Source organism: Trichechus manatus, unplaced genomic scaffold (genome assembly GCF_000243295.1).
Source record: "Trichechus manatus latirostris isolate Lorelei unplaced genomic scaffold, TriManLat1.0 scaffold00083, whole genome shotgun sequence".
Classification (NCBI taxonomy): domain Eukaryota; kingdom Metazoa; phylum Chordata; class Mammalia; order Sirenia; family Trichechidae; genus Trichechus; species Trichechus manatus.
In genome coordinates, this window is record NW_004444019.1 from 1,230,604 (window position 1) to 1,250,635 (window position 20,032).

Sequence of the window (20,032 nt, forward strand, 5' to 3'; positions counted from 1 at the left end):
ATCCTCACAACCATTGCTACACTTGAGCGCGTCATTGCAGAGACTGCGTCAATCCATCTCATTGAGGGTCTTCCATCGTTTTCGCTGACCCTCCACTTTACCAAGCATGATGTCCTTCCCCAGGGATTGGTCACTCCTGATAACATGTCCCAAGTACGTAAGACAAAGTTTTGCCGTCCTCCCTTCTAAGAAGCATTCTGGCTGTACTTCTTCCAAGACAGATTTGTTCATTCTTCTGGCAGACCATGGTATATTCAATACATGGTATATTCAATACTCTTTGGCAACACCATAATTCAAAGGCATCAATTCTTCTTCACTTTTCCTTGTTCATTGTCCAGCTTTCGTATGCATATGAGGTGATTGAAAACACCATGGCTTGAATCAGGCAGGCACATCTTAGTCCTCAAAGTGACTTCTGTGCTTTTTAACACTTTAAAGAGGTCTTTTGCAGCAGATTTGTCCAATGAAATTTCTTGACTGCTACGTCCATCGGTGTGGATTATAAATCCAAGTAAAATGAAATCCTTGACAACTTCAATATTTTCTCTGTTTATCATGATGGTCTTATTGGTCCAGTTGTGTAGATTTTTGTTTTTTTGTGTGTTGAAGTGTAATCCATACTGAAGGCTGTAGTCTTTGATCTTCATCAGTAAGTGTTTTAAGTCTCTTCACTTTCAGCAAGCATAGCATACGGCAGGTTGTTTATGAGTCTTCCTCCAATCCTAATGCTGCCTCCAATCTCAGATTATTTGCCCAGCATACAGATTGAATTCCTGGAGCCATGAAGTTTGGACAAACCCCTGACACTATTGCCCTGAGATAATCTTTAAACCTTAAACCAAAAATATTCCTTAAATTCTTCTTAAAATCAAACAATAGTTAAACTTCGCTGGTTAAAAAAAAAAAAAAGGTCTTCCCTGGACATTATGCTATTTAAGAACTATCAGTATGGGATGAAATTGACAACAGCAACTGGAAAGATAGGAAATTTAGGGGGCAGTGAGTTTATGTTAATAAGGGAGGAACAACTCAGCAAAGGAGGGTGAGAATGATTGCACAACTTCAAGAATGTAATCAATGTCACTGAATTGTACTTGTAGAAACAGTTGAATTGGTGTATGTTTTGCTGTGTTTATTCTCAACAATAACAAAATAAATTTAAAAAATTTTAAATCATCTATATGAATCCAAATGGTCAAAAGTTGCTCTAAAACAAAGATGAAAGGGTAAGAGGACTGGGAAACCAGATTACTGGAAGCGAAACATCCAGAATGGGATTAATGAGAATGTTAACAAATTGTGAAAAATGTAACCAATGCCTCTGAACGATTTGTATTATAATTGTTAAATGGGAATTCAATTTGTTGTGTAAACTTTCACTGAAAACACAATAAAATATTATTTAAAAGAAAAAAAGGAATAATAATAATACAGTTATGTTGTTCCCGCTGTTGTTGTTAGCCACCCTTGAGTCAAACCCATGTGTGCAAAGTAGAACTGCTCCATAGAGCTTTCAAGGCTGTGACCTTTTGGAAGCAGATTGCCAGGCCTACCTTCCAAGATGCATATTGGTGGGTTCAAACCACCAATCTTTTAGCTACTAATCTAGCACTTAACTGTTTGCACAACCTAGGGGCTCCTAATAAAGTTATAGCCATCACGAAATGTCCATGAATACACATGAAGGTGACAAGGGCAAAAATTTTGATCAAGTTATGTGAAAGCAGACCACTTTCAAAGAAGGCAACTTGCACAGGGGAAAATTCAAACCAATCTATTCATAATAGTTGCCTAAAGTATCTAAGTGATAAGGATCAATAAGAAAGAATACCATGATCCATAATATCAGCCACAGGCAATGGAGGTAAAAATTGTGCCACGTATCTTCTATCTTTGGCCTAAGACCTAATTAGTTCTAGAAAAGTCTCTATTGAAATAGGTGCAACTGGGGCCTGCAGTGATGGTGATATTTAGAAGGAAAAGGCAGAATTAGGGTTTGATATTGGTCTAGGTCCCAAAAGTAAACACAAAATATTTAATTGAAATTAATTTAATGAAGAGAGAATTTACAGACATGTGGGGAGGATTTAAACAGCCAATAAAGGATGGTAAAGTGCCCAGGGATTAGAAGTCATTACTACTCCTATGCATGAAGGAGTGAGCAGCAACTAGAACCCTTGCTGATAGCTGTAGAGGAGCTCCTGCTATTGGCTTCTGTTTTCTCAAAGAAGAGGTAAAGACATACAGTGAATGTGACAAGGTAGAGACAAATGCAGAAATTTGAAAAGGGTGTATATCTTTTTAAATAGTTTAGCGTGAAAAAATTGGCTAACTAAAGAAATAATCTTTAAAGTGTTAAAAAGCAAAGATGTCACTTAGAGGACTAAGGTGCACCTGACCCAAGCCATGGTATTTTCAATTGCTTCATACGCATGCGAAAGTTGGACAATGAATAAGGAAAACTGAAGAAGAATTGACGCGTTTGAATTAGGGTGTTGGCAAAGAATATTGAATATACCATGGACTGCCAGAAGAAGAAACAAATCTGTCTCGGAAGAAGTACAGCCAGAATCCTCCTTAGAAGGGAGGATGGCAAGACATCATCTTACGTACTTGGTACATATTATCAGGAGGGACCAGCTCCTGGAGAAAGACATCATGCTTGGTAAAGTAGACGGTCAGCAAAAAAGAGGAAGACCCAAAGAGGTGGATTGACACAGTGGCTACAACAATGGACTCAAGCATAGCAACGATTGTGAGGATGGCGCAGATCCAGAAAGTGTTTTTTTCTGTTGTACATAGGGTCACTATCGGTGGAGACTGACTCAGTGGCACCAAACAACAACAACAACATTACAGTAGTATTTAAGGGGAAATTTATAGCACTAAATGACTTAATGGAGCCCTGGTGGTGTAGTGGGGAAAAGCTTGTCTGCTAAAAGGTTGGTAGTTGGAATCCACCAGCTGCTCCTTGGAAACCCAAGGGGGCAGTTCTACCCTTTCCTATAGGGTCACTATGAGTCAGAATTGATGCAGTGGCAATGGGTTAAATGACTTCATTAGAAAAGGATAGAAGTCTCAAATCAATGACCTCAGCTTCCACCACAAGAAACTAGAAAAAGAAGCGCAAAAGAATTCCGTAATTGGCAGAGGAAAGAAAATACCATCAAAGTATAAATCTACTAAATACAAAAGAGAAAAACGATAGAGAAAATCAATGACACCAAAAGCTGGTTCTTTGGGGAAATCAATAAAATTGACAAACCTCTAGCCAGAGTGATCGGGAAAAAAGAAAGAATACTCAAATTATCAATATCTGGAATGAGAAAGATGACATCACTACAGATTCTATAGATGTTAAAAGGTTAATAGAGGACCTAAGATACAACTGGAGCCCTAGTGGCTTAGCGCTTAAGAGCAAGGCTGCAAACCAAAAGGTTGGCAGTTCAAATCCACAAATGCTCCTTGGAAACCCTATGGGACAGTTCTATTCTGTACTATAGAGTTGCTATGAGTTGGAATCGACTTGACACCAATGGGTTAAGATACAATTATTGGTCTGTACTTCTCCAGAGGAAAACAGAATGAAGGAAATCAAAGACTCAAGGAAAAAACTAGTCTACAGGACAAACAGTCTACACAAACCACTGCCTTATCTACCCTGAGACCAAAAGAACTAGATAGTGCCCAGCTACCACTACCCACGGTTCTAGTCAGGGCCACAATAAGTAGACCCTGATAGAATGGGAGCAAAATGTGGAACAGAACTCAAATTCCTAAAAAAAAAGAAAGAAAAAAAAAAAAAAAACAGAACTATTAGACTGGAGAACTCCTGAGACTATTTTCCTGAGACACTCTTCAGGCTTTGAACCGAAACTAACCCCTGAATTCACCTTGTAGCTAAATAACAAATTGGTGCAAAATGAATATCACCCCAAGTGCTGTGCTCCTTTAAAAAATCACTTATATGAGACAGTCAACAATTACTTTGAAACAAAGATGTGAATGTAAGAGGGCAGGGAAACTAGATTAATGGAACAGCCAGAAAGGAAAAAATGAGAATGCTCACACATTCTGAAGAATGTAACCAATGTCACTGAAGAACTTGTGTAGAGATTGTTAAGTGAGAACCTAAACTGCTGTGCAAACCTTTACCAAAAACACAATAAAAGAAGATTTAAAAAAAAAAAGTTAATAAAGGAACATTGTGTGTGGACAGACTTGAAAGTGTCCCCTCAAGATCCCCACCGCCTTGTGTTCATGACTCTTTTTGTGTAATTCTCTCCATTTGAGTGTGAGTGGAAACTGTGACTTGCTTCTAACCAATGGAATGTGGCTTTGAAGAAGCAAGCAACCATGAATCCAACAACTAAAGAAAATTAATTCTACCAACAACCTGACGGATCTTGGAATAAATTACTTTCCCAACTAAGCCTCTGATAAGAACCCAGCACAGGCCAACATCTTCACTGCAGCCTTGAGAGACCCTAAGCAGAACACCCAGCTAAGCCATGCCCAGACTCTTAATCCATAGGAACTGTAAGAACATAAATGTGTGTTTTTAAGTCACTAAACTCATGGTAATTTGTTCTGCAGCAAAAGATAAGTAATAGAATTATGACAACTTTTTGTGCAGAAATTTGATAACCTAAATGAAACTAATAATTTCCTTGAAAAAAATGAATTATCAAAACTCATCCAAGAAGAAATATATAGTAGATGGAATCTACAAAGAAGCTTCTAGAATGAACATGTGAGCTTAGCAAGATTGCAGGATATATGATCAATATACCAAAATAAATTATAATTCTCTATACCAGCAACAAATGATCAGGAATTGGAACTTTTTAAAAATAATTTTATATTATTATATTTTATACTATTGTCAAAAATATGAAATAATCAGAGATACATCCAACAAAAGTACTTAAATATTTCTTTCAATTGATGCAAACTTTCCTTAGATATATTAACGACAGTAAACTGTTACCTGATCAGCTTTATCAGCCTCTTTAAGTTTGCTTTATATGCTTCTAACCTCCTTCACCACCATTCATCTGTCAATTTGTCGTACTGTATTGGCTTGTGTGTTCCTGTGATGCTGGAAGCTATGCTACCAATATTTCAAATGCCAGCAGGGTCATCCATGGTACACAGGTTTCAGTAGAGCTTCCAGACTAAGGCAGAATAGGAAAAAAGACCTAGCAATCTACTTCTAAAAAAAAAAAAAGAAATTGACCAGGGAAAACCTTATAAACAGCAGCAGAACACTGTCTGATATAGTGCTGGAACATGAGCCCCTCAGGTTGAAAGGCACTCAAAATACACTGGGGAAGAGCTGCCTCCACAAAGTAGAGTCAATCTTAACGACACAGATGGAGTCAAGCTTTCGGGACCTTCATATGCTGAGGTGGCACTATTGAAAATGGAAAGAAAAAGCTGCAAATATCTGTTAATGATTGGAAACTACGATTCACAAAGCAAGAAACTAGGAAAATTGGCAATCATCAGAAATGAAATGGAGACTTCCAGAAACATGGCGCTCTAGGCAGAAGCACCACGCCCTCCCTCCACAGCAAAGATCTGAAAAACTAAGCCAAACAGAGGAAACAGCAATCCTGAAATCCTAAACGTCAAATGAAGAGATAAAGAACTCAGCCAAGCACCAAACGGAGTAAAAAACTGACAGAGAACAGAGAGCAAGGAGACACACAGGGAGAGGTCCCCTATCAGCTAATGCAGCATGGATCCGCCATCTTGGAAGCCTATCAGAGACCAGCAAATAGGGGGTATGAGAAAGCAGCTTCATGGAGATTCCCTCAGGAGACAGAAAAACCGGTAAACAGCGATATATGCTTTCCCACCCCCCACCCTTCCCCGCCCCTACTTGGCCTCCTCTGCTTTCCGTGGCCACAGTCTCTTGGCTGGGAAGCATCAGCTGCTTGGATTCCACCCGCCCACACTGACCAACCCCTGCGTGCCATTTGTTGGCTACTGGTGTTGCTTTTTTCTGCTTCTTTTGATTTCTTCCTTACCTCTCACCACCTCCCCCTCCTTTTGCTCAAATACTTGGCTCCGTGTGCCATCTTTGCTTCATCCTGAGGGGCTGTGGAGCTCCATTCGAGTGTGGAACTGCTTCCCGGTCCGTGCTGCCATGCTGGTGGGATCCCAGGGCTTTTGTTTGTTTATTTTCAGTTGTTTGTTTGATGTCTTTTTCTTCTCTTGAGTTGGGAGCCCATTCTGGCCAGGCGGTGCTGTGCGGCTTGGGACCTACCGACTTAGCTTGTGCAGACTAGCAGAAGAATCCCCGAGTAATTTCTTTTTTGGTGGGTTTTTTTTTTTTTTTTTCTGTTTTTTGTGGGGTGTTCTTCTTTTTCTTTTTTTAATTTGTTTTGTTTTCTTTTCCCTCTTTTTCCCTTTTTGTCTTTCTTCATTACATCAGTTTCTTATCTCTCTACACCTTCCTTCTCTTCCTGTCCCCTGGATTCCTGGTGCTGAATACCTCTACACCTCCTAGCCAGGCTGTACTTCAACACCAGGGAACAACTTCCCCAGACCTTGTAGCCGCACTGGTGGGATCCTGGGAGATTTTCTGTTCTTTTCTTCTAATTTTTTATTTATTCATTCTTTTCTTTTTTTCTTCTTCGTCTTCCCCTTTTTGTTTTTCTCCTATTCATAGTCTCCCATCTCTCCACTCCAATGACAAGTTCCCCTAGCACTGTTTCTTGTTTGTTTGTATGTTTTTGGCTCCTGTTCCTCTCTCCTCTGTCCCATACCCACCTTAGCTCCACAGATCACAGTCTACCCCCTCCTTCCTACCTACTTGCACCATGCGCTTAACATCACACCACCAAGCAGTACAGGCACGGCCTACTGGAACCTGCCCTGCACTGATTACCAACTCACCCTGGTGGCGTTAGTAAGTGCCACAAACAACCCATCCCAGCAACTCCTCTTCAGCTAGACCTGCCCTGCTCTACCATATCTGAGCGACTGACCCTGCCAATTGGAGAAGGAGGCAAAAAGTATCGTGCCCACAAATGAGTAAACAACAAAGAACACACAGCCTGCTTGCTGAGACATAGCCAAATTTAAATTAAAATAAAGGACAAAACAAACAATTCTATAATCCATAAATGGAAAAATAACTACTGAATGCCCCGAAGACAGCAGACAGTATCAAAACATCTACAAAAACAGGACAGGATGGTTTCAGTAGGTGTCCAAAATAAAACACCAGATGACTTTCCAGTAGAAGAAAAGGCACTAGAACTACTTGATAGGGAATTCAAATCTCTAATTCTCAGAATTATCCAAGAGTTGAAGCAAAAAGCAGACAAAAATGAGGAAAAAATAGGCAAATTCATGGAAAAGGCAGACAAATTCATGGAAAATACAGAAAAAAATGGAAGAATTCAGGAAAATAATGCAGGAACAAAATGTCAAAATAAATTCACAACTAGAAACTATACAAAAACAACAATTAGAAAACCAAAAGATAAACAACAAGATTTCAGAAATGGACAGTGTCATAGAAGGGCTGAGGAGCAGATTTGAAATGGTGAAAAACAGGATCAGCAGAATTGAAGACAAACACTTGGATACAACTCGGTTTGAGGAAAAATCAGAAAAAAGAACAAAGAAAAATGAGGAAACTCTTAGAATTATGTGGGATACAATCAAAAGCAAAACTCTGCGAGTGATCAGAGTTCCAGAACAGGGGGAGAAAATAGAAAACACAGAGAGGATCATTGAAGAATTGCTGACAGAAAACTTCCCCAATATCGTGCAAGGTGACAAGCTGACCATCCAAGAAGCTCAACGAACCCCATATAGGATAGACCCCAAAAGAAAATCATCAAGGCATATCATAATCACACTTGCTAAACCAAAGACAAACAAAGAATCCTGAGAGCAGCTGAAGAAGAACAAAAAAGTCACATACAGAGGAGAAACAATAAGACTAAGCTCGGATTATTCAGCAGAAACCATGCAGGCAAGAAGGCAATGGAATGACATATATAAAACCTTGAAAGAAAAAAATTGCTAGCCAAAAATAATATATCATGCAAAACTCTGGTTCAAATATGATGGTGAAATTAGGTCATTTCCAGATAAACAGAAATTAAGGGACTATGTAAAAACCAAACCAAACTTACAAGACTTATTAAAGGAAGTCCTTCAATCTTGGAACAAACAATATGAGACCACAGGCTGATTACAGGACACAGGATTGTACTAGCCAGATACCAACCTAGGAAATGAACTCTTAAGGACTTTGCAAAACCAAAAGAATTACAAAAGGGAACCAGAGAGGTTAATCTGTAAATGACAACAGCATCAGAACATAAAAGAGGTATTGAACGGTGTAGATATAGAACCTTCTAATGGAGAGGAAGTCAAGCGATACCAAGTAATAATAGACTGGTTCAAATCTAGGAAGATAAGGGTAAATTTCACGGTAATCACAAAGAAAGTTAACAAACCTAGCCATCAAAATAAAGAAGAAAAACGTAAAGTCTCAGTAAAAACAAAGCCTACAAAAACAAAAGAAATGAAAAAAATCCACAAACCAAAGGAACTCATCACAGGAGAGTCAGAGGAACAAAACTGGAGGACATTATGCTGGGTGAAATAAGTCAATCACAAAAGGACAAATATTGTATGAGACCTTTACTGTATAACTCATGTAAAAGTTTACACACAAAAAGAAACAATCCTTGTTGGTTATGAGGGATGGGAGGAATGGGGGGGAACTACATAGATAAGTGGTAACTTTGGTGAAGGGTCAGACAGTACACATTACCGGGGAAGTCAGAACAACTTGTATAAGGAAAGGTCATGGAAGCTCCATAGACACATTGCAACTCCCTGAGGGACTGAGCTGCTGTGAGGACCATGGTCTCGGGGAACATCTAGCTCAATTGGCATAACACAGTCTATAAAGACAATGTTCTACATTCTACTTTGGTGAGTAGCGTCTGGGGTCTTAAAAGACTGTGAGCAGCCATCTAAGATACTCCACTGGTCTCACCCCTTCGGAGCAAAGGAGAGTGAAGAGAACAGGATACAAGGAAAAGATTAGTCCGAAGGACCAATGGACCACAGCTACCAAGGCCTCCACCGGACTAAGTCCAGTACAGCTAGATGGTGCCCGACTACCACCACTGACGGCTCTGACCGGGATCACAACAGAGGGTTCTGGACAGAGCTGGAGAAGGATGTAGAACAAAATTCTAACACACAAAAAAAGATCAGATTTACTGGCCTGACAGAGACTGGAGAAACCCTGAGAATATGGCCCCCAGACACCCTTTTAGCTCAGTGGCTAAGTCACTCCTGAAGTTCACAATTCAACCAGGGATTGGACAGCCTCATAAAACAAAACAGGACTAATGAGGCACAGCAGTCCAGGGACAAGGACTAGAAGGCAGTAGAGGACAGGAAAGCTAGTGATAGGGAACCCAAGGGTGAGAAGGGACAGTGTTGACATGTCATGGGGTTGTTAACCATTGTCATAGGGCAATATGTGTACTAACTGTTTAATGAGAAACTATTTGTTCTGCAAACCTTCATCTAAGGTATAAAAAAAAAAAAGAATTATCTATGTGAGATCAAATTGACAACAGCAACTCAAAAGGTTTGATGGGAAGCCTAGGGGACAGTGAGTTGAAGATAATGGTGATGGAATAATTTGGAAAAGGATAGTGAGAATAGCAGCACAACTGGAAGAATGTAATCGATGTCACTGAATTGTTCATGTAGAAACTTTCAAAATGGTGTAACTTTAGCTATGTATATTTTCACCAAAAACAATTTTCTCAAGGTCGAGAAGGGAGAGTGTTGATATGTTGTGGGTTTGTTAACCAATGTCATAAAACAATATGAGTACTGACTGTTCAATGAGAAACTATTTGTTCTGTAAACATTCATCTGAAGTACAATAAAAATATTTTTGAAAAAAATGAAATGGAAAGCATAAAGATCAGTATCTTAGGCATTAGTGAGCTGAAATTCACAGGAATACACAGAGTTACTGTACCAAAAGGAATTGGTCAATGTTCAACCATTGCAGGAGGTAGCATATGATCAGGAACCAATGGTACTGAAGGAAGAGGTCCAAGCTGCACTGAAGGCACTGGCAAAAAACAAGGCTCCAGGAATTGACCGAATACCAACTGAGATATTTCAACAAACAGATACAGTGCTGGAAGTGCTCACTCATCTATACCAAGAAATTTGGAAGACAACTACCTGGCCAACTGACTGGAAGAGATCCATATTTGTGCCCATTCCAAAGAAAGGTGATCCAACTGAATGCGGAAATTATCAAACAATATCATTAATATCACACGCAAGTAAAATTTGGTGAAGATCTTTCAAAAGCAGCTGCAGCAGTACATCAACAGGGAACAGATAGAAATTCAAGGCAGATTCAGAAGAGTCCATGGAACCAGGAACAGCATTGCTGATGTCAGATGGATCCTGGCTGAAAGCAGAGAATACCAGAAAGACGTTTACCTGTGTTTTATTGACTATGGTAAGGCATTCGACTGTGTGGATCATAACAAATTATGGACAACATTGCAAAGAATGGGAATTCCAGAACACTTAATTGTGCTCATGAGGAACCTGTACATAGATCAAGAGGCAGTTGTTCAGACAGAACAAGAGGATACTGTATGGTTTAAAGTCAGGAAAGGTGTGTGTCAGGGTTGTATCCTTTAACTGTATTTATTCAGTCTGTATGCTGAGCAAACAATCTGTGAAGCTGGACTATATGAAGAGGAAAGGGGCATCAGGATTGGAGGAAGACTCACTAACAACCTGCGTTATACAGATGACACTACCTCGCTTGCTGAAAGTGAAGAGGACTTGAAGCACTTACTGATGAAGATCAAAGACCACAGCCTTCAGTACGGATTACACCTCAACATAGAGAAAACAAAAATCCTCACAACTGGACCAATAAGTAACATCATGATAAACCTAGAAAAGATTGACGTTGTCAAGGATTTCACTTTACTTGGATCCACAATCAACACCCATGGAAGCAGCAGTCAAGAAATCAAACGACATGTTGCATTGGGCAAATCTGCTGCAAAACACCTCTTTAAAATGTTGAAAAGCAAAGATGTCACTTTGAGGACTAAGAAGTGCCTGCCTGACCTAAGCTATGGTATTTTCAATCATCTCATACGCATGAAAAAGCTGGATAATGAATAAGGAAGACCGAAGAATTGATGCCTTTGAATTATGGTGTTGGGTTGAATATACCATGGACTGCCAAAAGAATGAACAAATCTGTCGTGGAAGAAGTACAGTCAGAATGCTCCTTAGAAGGGAGGATAGTGAGACTTTGTCTTACATACTTAGGGCGTGTTATCAGGAGTGACCAGTCCCTGGAGAAGGACATCATACCCGGTAAAGTAGAGGGTCAGCAAAAAAGAGGAAGACCTTCAAGGAGATGAATTGACACAGTGGCTGCAACAATGGGCTCAAACATAGCAACAATTGTGAGGATGGCACAGAGCTGGGTGTTGTTTCTTTCTGTTGTACATAGTGTTGCTGTGAGTCGGAATGTACTCCACAGCACCTAAAAACAGCATCTAATTTTTATGATCCATAGGGATCTGGTTCCCACTTTTGAATTCTGCAATTCTAATGCAAATTAAACTTAAGCGGATCCAACTGGGAGTTGAAAAATGCTATAAAAGCAATTAAAATCATAAAGAAATGCTATAAAAATTAGAACTGTTCAACTCACAACCTCTTCCCACCCCTCCCCCTCCTTCACACACAAACACAGTGCTTGTCTTTTATGCATGTACTGGGAATGTATCCCAGGTAACCGCAGGCTGCATAAAGTTATTGATTTTAAATTCTCCTTCATTAGGTATACGTCAAAAACAAACCAGTACCTTGACACTCTGAATGACTACAGAATAAAACACCCCACGAAACCAATGAGCCTTGTTTCTCCACCATTGACAATTTTGAACACTGAACTAATATCCTTTTGTATTCAGATGGGGAGCCCAGAAAATTTAAGAAATATTTTCCTGAAGACTGACACCTGGGAATTTACAGACCTTTTCTTTATTCCACAGCTACTTCTTTTCTTTTTTCTTTTTAGTCCCAAGATAATGAATATCATGGCTATTGTTCTGCTGCAAACTTGTATTTTTCCTCACCCCAGGTGCTGGGAAACTAAAAATATAAGCAGACGCAGACTATCGGGAAAAATAGGCTTCTCCTATTCTGCCTTCATGATTTGAAGTGTCTCAACAAAGATTCTCAATTTTTAAATGTGCTAATTTGAAATGTCTGGAAAACAAACACGCAAAGCATGAAAACGTTTCATAGCAGTTTGCCAGTCAAATCAGGTCCCTTCAATTTTACACACTCTAATCCTTTTCCTAGCAATTCAGAGGTTTTTTATTTACTAAATTATTATAAATGTGTGTTTCTCTTTGTAAATAGCTTGGTTAAAATAAGATTTAAAAAGGGACACTGTCTTCTTGTGACCAGATGACAGAGAACTGTTATCATAATCAAATTACCAAAATGTTAAAAATATTCTGACTACCTCAAAACTCTGCTGACATCCTAAATCAATCTGAGATAAAACGCGTAGATGAAATTTTCACCAATCAGGTCAAATCAAATCATGGCCTACACTGGAGACTTGTTTTTTTTTTTTTTTTTTTTCAAATTATCTATTTAAAAGTGATTAACATGCATCTAATTATATATTCCAGTGTTCAACAAGATAATACAATAAATACTAGCAAAATCATTTTTAACTCAGTATGTAATGGAACCCATGTGGCAGAACATAAAGTTTAGCATTTACATTATGTTGATTTCATAACAACAGTAAGGTGAGTCATTAAAAAGCAGTTATTTTTGTGTTTTCCCCCATGCTTAGAGCAACATTCCAGTTTCTCTAGGTGTTTGTTTGTTTTGGGCTTTTTTTTTTTTTTTTTGACTATTAATATCAGCACCTCATATCTAAAAATATAGTGTTCGCAAAATAAAGCAGGTGCCCCACCCACATCCTTTCCCAGTAAAATGCAACTAGTGTTCCAGTTTATGTCTCCCTCCTTAATTAGGTAAATCTGCTTTTAGTTTTGTGGCTTGGATATGAGGTATTTAACTACGAATTGGCCAAATGAATGAATGGGGATATAATTCTTTTAAATAAACAAGACATTCCAGCATAGCCTGCACAACTTCTAGATATTCAATCGTGTGACCCAGAACTATCTGCCAATTGCTGCTCCTACTCATTCACTCACATTCAAGAGTATGTCCTCAAATCTTCATGACTGGTAGAGAACTCAGTCTTTAAAAGTTTCAGCTCTTACAAGATGAAATTTTGTCTGAGAAGCTATAACTGAGAAAACTCTTTATCTAAGAAAATTATAGCATTGACCTCAGAAAATTCTGAGAAAAACAGAGAAAATGCAGTGTTTAGTGGTTCTGGACAACTTTTATATAATTGAGCAACTAGTTATTGGGTACTATATAAGGCACAGAAATAATAGTGAGCAAAACAGGCATGGTCCTAACAGCATGCAGTTTATAGTTTAATTAAAGACAATTATTAAGCAGATATTACAAGCAGGAGAAGTGTTGCAAAAATTTAAAAAAGATACAGAATTGAATGCAAGTCTCACTTCTTGAATTTTGGGATGATTTGAATACAGATGTCGTATTTTTACTGCCTCGGTCATGAGAGCACTTTACCCTCACTATTTTGGGCATTTTTTTAATTAGACAGATTTTATTGTATATTCTCAGACCATCTATAAGCAATATCTATGTACTTTCAACTGCCATGAGAACAAACAAATCAGTCTTAGAAGAAATTCAGTCAGAACGCTCCTTAGAAGCGAGGATGGCAAGGCTTCAGCCGGCTTACCTTGGACACATCATCGGAAAAAACCAGTCTTACTAGAAAAGAACATCATGTTTGGTAAAGTAGGGGGTCAGCGAAAACGAAAACCAGGGAAACCCTCCAGGAGACAGATTGACACAATAGCCACAACGATGGACTGAGACGTATCAGCAGTCATGGAGATGGCACAGGATCTGGCAATATTTGGTTCAGTTACACATAAGGGTTCCATGAGTCAAAGGTGATTCAACAGCACCTAACAACAACAACATAAAAGGAACATACTGTATCATTTAGGAATTGGGCCAGCTGAAAGTAAAGAAATTCAAAAATCACGTACTACTTAGGTACAATTAAGCACTTTATAGGTTTAGTTTTCTTGGTTCAAAAGTTTAGGGTCATGCCTTCCTGGATCTATCCAGTCACTGGGCCTAAAGTTGTTTTTAGAGTTTCTGGTCTACCTCCCAGTTTGGTGAGTACTGCCTAGGATCTTAAAAGCTTGTGAGCGGCCACACAGGATCAACAACTGGTCTCTATTTGCCTAGAACAGCAGAGAAAGGAAACCCAAGAATCAGAGAAGGAAATGGACTGCAGGTTTAATTGCTTCCTCTACTATAAGACCAGAAGAAATGGTTGATGCCTGACTGCCATTACTGAATGTTTTGATCAAGGACCGAACAGATGGATCCTGATCAAAAGGAGGAAAATCGGGAATAGAACTTCAAATTCAAAAGGAAACCAGACTTACTAGAACCATTGAGACTGGGGGGACATCTGAATCTATTTTCCAGAAATAAACTGGAAATCTTGAACTAAAACCATCCCATGAAACCGTCTTTAAACAACGGTTTAATCTCAATTAATAAAGAATGTTTGCCTTGACCATTGAACTCTTATAAAGAATTCCCTATATGAGCTCAAACAACAGTTAATCTAAAGTATAGATGAGAACTTTAAGGGGCAGAGAATCTAAATTAATGGTGATATAACAATATGGGTAGAGACAGTAAGAATGATAACACACTGTAAAGTATGTAACCAATGTCACTGAAGTACACGTGTAGTGTAGAAATTGTGAATGGATGTATGTTTGGTTGTGTATATTGTCACCAAAAATAAATTTAAAAAGAAAGATACTTACAAAACAAAAACTCTGAGGACAGTAACTTCAGGGGTTAGTTCAACACCACCACCAGGGACCCAGGCTCTTCCGATCATTCTGCTCAGACTCCCTTAACACATTGTCCTTCATTTTCATGCCTGTTGCCTCATAATTGCGGGATAGTCGCCGCCCTCCGGACATCAAGCCCTCATTCAAGGAAAGAAGAAAAGGAGAAATAAGGGAAACTGCCATCCATACCTGACCTTTTTTACCAGGAAAGTCAAATTTTCCAGAAATGTCTACTGCAGCCTTCCTCCTACATCTTATTGATCAGAATTGAATCACATGGTGATCTCCTTTGCCTTCTGGCTTCTGATCTGGTTGGGCAAATGAGAGGCATGGGCAAAGATTGGAAAGTGAGAGTTAAGAAAAGTCAGGGAACTCCCTGTCATCCCCCCCACACACACCTCCCATTTTAGCACTGCAGTTCTAGCAGTGCCATGTCCCCCCATAACTGCAGCTCCTGCTGGACATCCTCCTCCATGGCTCGAGCTCTCATAGGACTCTGGTAACAACACTCCATTCCCTTGACTTTTCAAGCCTTGGTGTGGTAACAGCCTCTCGCTGTGGCTGGTGTCTAGATGCCTCAAAACCAAAAAAAACAAACTCGTTGCTGTTGAGTCGATTCCTACTCATAGTCTACCCTATAGGACAGAGTATAACTACCCCATAGGGTTTCCAAGGAACAGCTGGTAGATTCGAACTGCTGACCTTTTGGTTAGCAGTCAAGCTCTTAACCACTGTGCCACCAAGGCTCCCTAGATGCCTCAAAAATCCTTATTCATAACTTTAACACTGCTCACCTTTCTGTAAATAGACTTGACATTAAAATCCTTTTAGCTGCCCATCTGAGTGGAATTATGTTCCCTGTCAGGACTCCAACTGATGCACATATACCTTTAACTGCAAAAGAAGCCAGAAAAGCAGGGAACAGGAGAGCCATGTTGGCTGAAAAATTATGATTCATTTACTGGGGTCAGGCACACTGCTATCTTGGACAAATGTACATTAGATTAACAAAGAAAAGGAGGGATATGTGTATTCAATAGGTACCTAACATTGCCCACTACATATGATTTACAATTAGGGATAGTTTCAAAAGAAATCTTAGTTGTCATGTCTTAGTCATATTTTATTATCCTCAACTAACGCAATGTTTGGCTGAACACATGTCTGCTTATAAGTAAATAATAATAGCTTACTCTTATAGAAAGCTTTGGAGTCTACCATGTGCCTTCACATATGTCATCCCATTTGATCCTCACAAACAGCTGTCAGTAAGGAGAGCCTGGTGTTTCTATTCCCATTTTACAGATGAATAATCACAAATTCAGAGAGAATAACCACATTGTCTTGGTTCACATAATTAGAAAGTGGTGGGACTAGAAAGCAAGGTCAGGTTTTCTGACTCCAAATTCAGTCCTCCAGAGCTCAGCCCTGGCCAATGTGCCTGGCTGGCTAGGTTCAGGAAACAAAACCAGAACACAAGTGTTGGTGAGGGACATCAAGAAGAGAAAGAGTGTAGCCTTCCACAGGTCTCCCACAGCCAGATGCCAATGTCTGCCAGCAAAGAGAATGGAGGACTCCTGTGAGCTTCCCGTTGAAGACATGGATTCTGCTTCCAATGGAATCAGTCGAGAGCATAAATTTTGGAATCACACAAACCTGGATTGGAATCTTGGCTCTACCACTTACTAGTTGTATGATGATGGCAATTTACCTAACACCCCCAAGGCTTTATTTTCCTATTCTGTAAAATGCGGATATTAAGTACCTACCTTAAGATATTGTTATGAGGTTCAAAGTAGATCATTTATGTAAAGTGATTAGCAAAATGCCTGGCATATACTAAGAAATTAATAAACGTGACATTTTACCATCATGATCATTACGACTATAAATTATCTTGACTCCTAAAACAAACTTGCAGAAATTTTGAGTTTCATAAAGAAATAGTATACATGCAGAAATTCAGAGAAAGCAAATAAGTTTATTAAACAATTCTCAAATAGGATGAATCTTAAAAATTGCCATGCAATTTCCATGGCTTCTAGACATTGACAAGATCCTCGCTGTTATTGTTACGTGTTGTCAAGTCATTTCCAACTCACAGCAACCCTACGTACAGCAGAACAAAACACTGCCTGGTCTGGCGCCGTCCTCACAATCATTGCTGTGCTTGAGCCCATCATTGCAGCCACTGTGTCAATCCATCCCCTTGAGTGTCTTCCTGTCTTTCACTTACCCTCCATTTTACTAAGCATGATGCCTTCGATGATTTCCACATTCTGTTGGATCACCTTTCTTTGAAATGGGCATAAATATGCATCTCTTCCAGTGGGTTGGCCAAGTAGCTGTCTTCCAAATTTCTTGCCATAGATAAGTGAGCACCTCCAGTGCTGCATCTGTTTGTTGAAACATCTCAGTTGGTATTCCGTCAATTCCTGGAGCCTTGCCTTCAGTGCAGCTTGGACTTCTTCCTTCAATACCATTGGTTCTTGACCATATGCTACCTCCTGAAATGGTTGAACGTCGAGCAATTCTTTTTGGTACGGTGACTCTATGTATTCCTTCCATGTTCTTTTGATGCTTTCTGTGTCGTTCAATATTTTGCCTGCAGAATCCTTCAATATTGGAACTCCAGGCTTGAATTTTTTCTTCAGTTCTGATAGGTAAGATTTTATAGGCTTGCTATGTGCCAGTGACAGGGAGTGAATATTTTTTATGTTTCTGCAGTTAGAACTTTCTGGGCAAATTTTACTAGGTCCTAGTTGAAAGACAAGAAGCCCTGGTAGCACAAGTGTTTCAGTTCTTGGCTGCTAATTGTGAAGGCTGACAGTTCAAACCCACCCAACAGTTTGGCGGTCTACTTCTGTAAAGATTTAAAAAAAAAAACCCGTTGCCATCAAGTCGATTCTGACTGATAGCAACCCTACAGGACAGAGCAGAACTGCCCCACAGGGTCTGCAAGTGGTGGCTAGTGGATACAACTGCCAACCTTTTGGTTAGCAGTCGAGCTCTCAACCACTGCACCAGCAGGCTTCTCAGTAAAGATTACAGCCAAGAAAACCCTGTGGGACAGTTCTACTCTATCTCATGGGGTCACTATGAGTCAGAATAGATTCTATGCACCCAGCAATAACAACAACAGTTTAAAGGACAAGCTTTGAAACCCGAAAGATGATTGAACAGATAGTAAGAAATTTACACCTGGAGGTATGTGTTTATTCTCCTAGGAGAGAGATGAGATGCAAGGCCATAGAGACATTCCAGGAGTTGTAAACCTGAAGGCATTGTCTTATCTTCCCAGTGGAAACTTTTACACACATTCCAAAGGATAAGAACCCAGGATCCTTGCCCCTCTTCCCAAGGAGAATTTCTTTACACTAGGGAGCAAAAGTATCTCTTCCTTTCTCAGAAGAGGGGACAGACATGCCTCTCCTACATAAGCTTTAAGATTCATATTTTCAGGGTTTCTGTCCTATAGTACAACCCCCCTACACGTAGGCCTGTACATCTGGCTCTCATTGCACCATCCTAGGAGGCGGAAGAATTAGAGGAAAGCAAAATTAGTAAGATTATTGTTATGTAATAATCATCTGTCCTTGTCCCAGAAACCTTGTGTCTCTCTCAGGGTAATATGAATAAATAAACACTTAATCACCAGACACTCTTTCAAGTTAATTAAGCTTTACATGAATTAACTTATTCCTCTTAATGAGTTATATACTCCTATTATTCCTGTTTTAAGATGGGGACACTGAGGCACAGACATTAACACTGCCTACTCCTTTATGGAGCCCTCATGGCACAGTAGTTAAGAACTTGTCTGCTAACCAAAAGGCTGGCAGTTTGAATCCACCAGCTACTCCCTGAAAACCTTACAGGGCTGTTCTACTCTGCCACATAGGGTCGCTATGAGTTGAAATCAGCTTACCAGCAATGGGTTTGTTTTTGTTTTTTGTTAAACCAAACCCGTTGTTTACTCCTTTGTAAATAATGGCTTTATTAAACTCTCCTTAATTGTCCCATCTATTTCCTGCTAGTTTCATGATTGGATGTACAGAGGTTTTTGACAGACGAGCAGTTGTGTGGGAAGGTATAAAACTTTTGTACTGAAAATACTTAAGGCTGTTCACATATTAGAGACAAAGTAGCATCAAAAGGGACTTCAGTTTAGCCCATGGTCATCAACACATGAATGCTCATGGCCAATATGCAGCCAATATTAAGAAGAATTTGCAGAATTATTTTGACTAGCAAATGTTTTATGTTAAACATTGAACAGCTGTGTGTGTACTTATTCCAGAACGCACGAAGACCAAGCAGAAGGACAATTTCCTTATAAAATCTTGTCTCTGACAAAGGAAATGGTTGGATATAATTGAATAAGAAACTTCTAGTTGTGAGATAAAGTGAGTACTGGTACCAAGGGAATCACAAACCAGGATACTGATTTAGAGGCAGCATGGCATGGTATTCAGAGTACAGTTTCTGGAGCTAGACTACCTGGGTCCAAATCCTGCCTCTTGAATTTACTAGTTGGGAGGTGTGATGGTTAAGGTTATGTGTCAATTTGGCAAAGCCATGATTTTCAGTGGTTTGGTAGATATTATGTAATCATCCTCCATTTTCTGTTCTGATATGAGCAGCCAATCAGTTGAAAGGGGAGTTTCCTTGGGGGTGTGGCCTGCATCCAATATGTATAGATGTTCTGGCAAAGCTCATCTTCTCTCGATCCTGCATCCTACTCATCATCTTCTGACTTCCAGTTCTTGGGATGTGAGCCAGCAGCCTGCCGTCTGATCTGCCAGTTTTGAGTTCATCAACCCCTGCAACCACATGAGTAAGGAGAATCCTCCAGCCTGACTCTTCATCCATCCATGGATTTGGGACTTTACAGCCTCCACAACCTTATGAGCCATTTCCTTGAAATAAACTCCTCTCTATCTATATACATACAT

At 39.5% G+C, this 20,032-nt stretch overlaps 1 long non-coding RNA gene across 1 annotated transcript in view; it reads right to left on the minus strand.

The window, feature by feature from the left end:
• Positions 1–15,918: 15,918 nt before the first annotated feature.
• Positions 15,919–20,032, minus strand: part of LOC111821423 (uncharacterized) — an 82,249-nt gene continuing 78,135 nt past the window's right edge. Inside the window, exon 3 of the long non-coding RNA XR_002824846.1 lies at positions 15,919–15,971. This is a non-coding gene — a long non-coding RNA (uncharacterized LOC111821423). The remainder of the gene's footprint in view (positions 15,972–20,032) is intronic.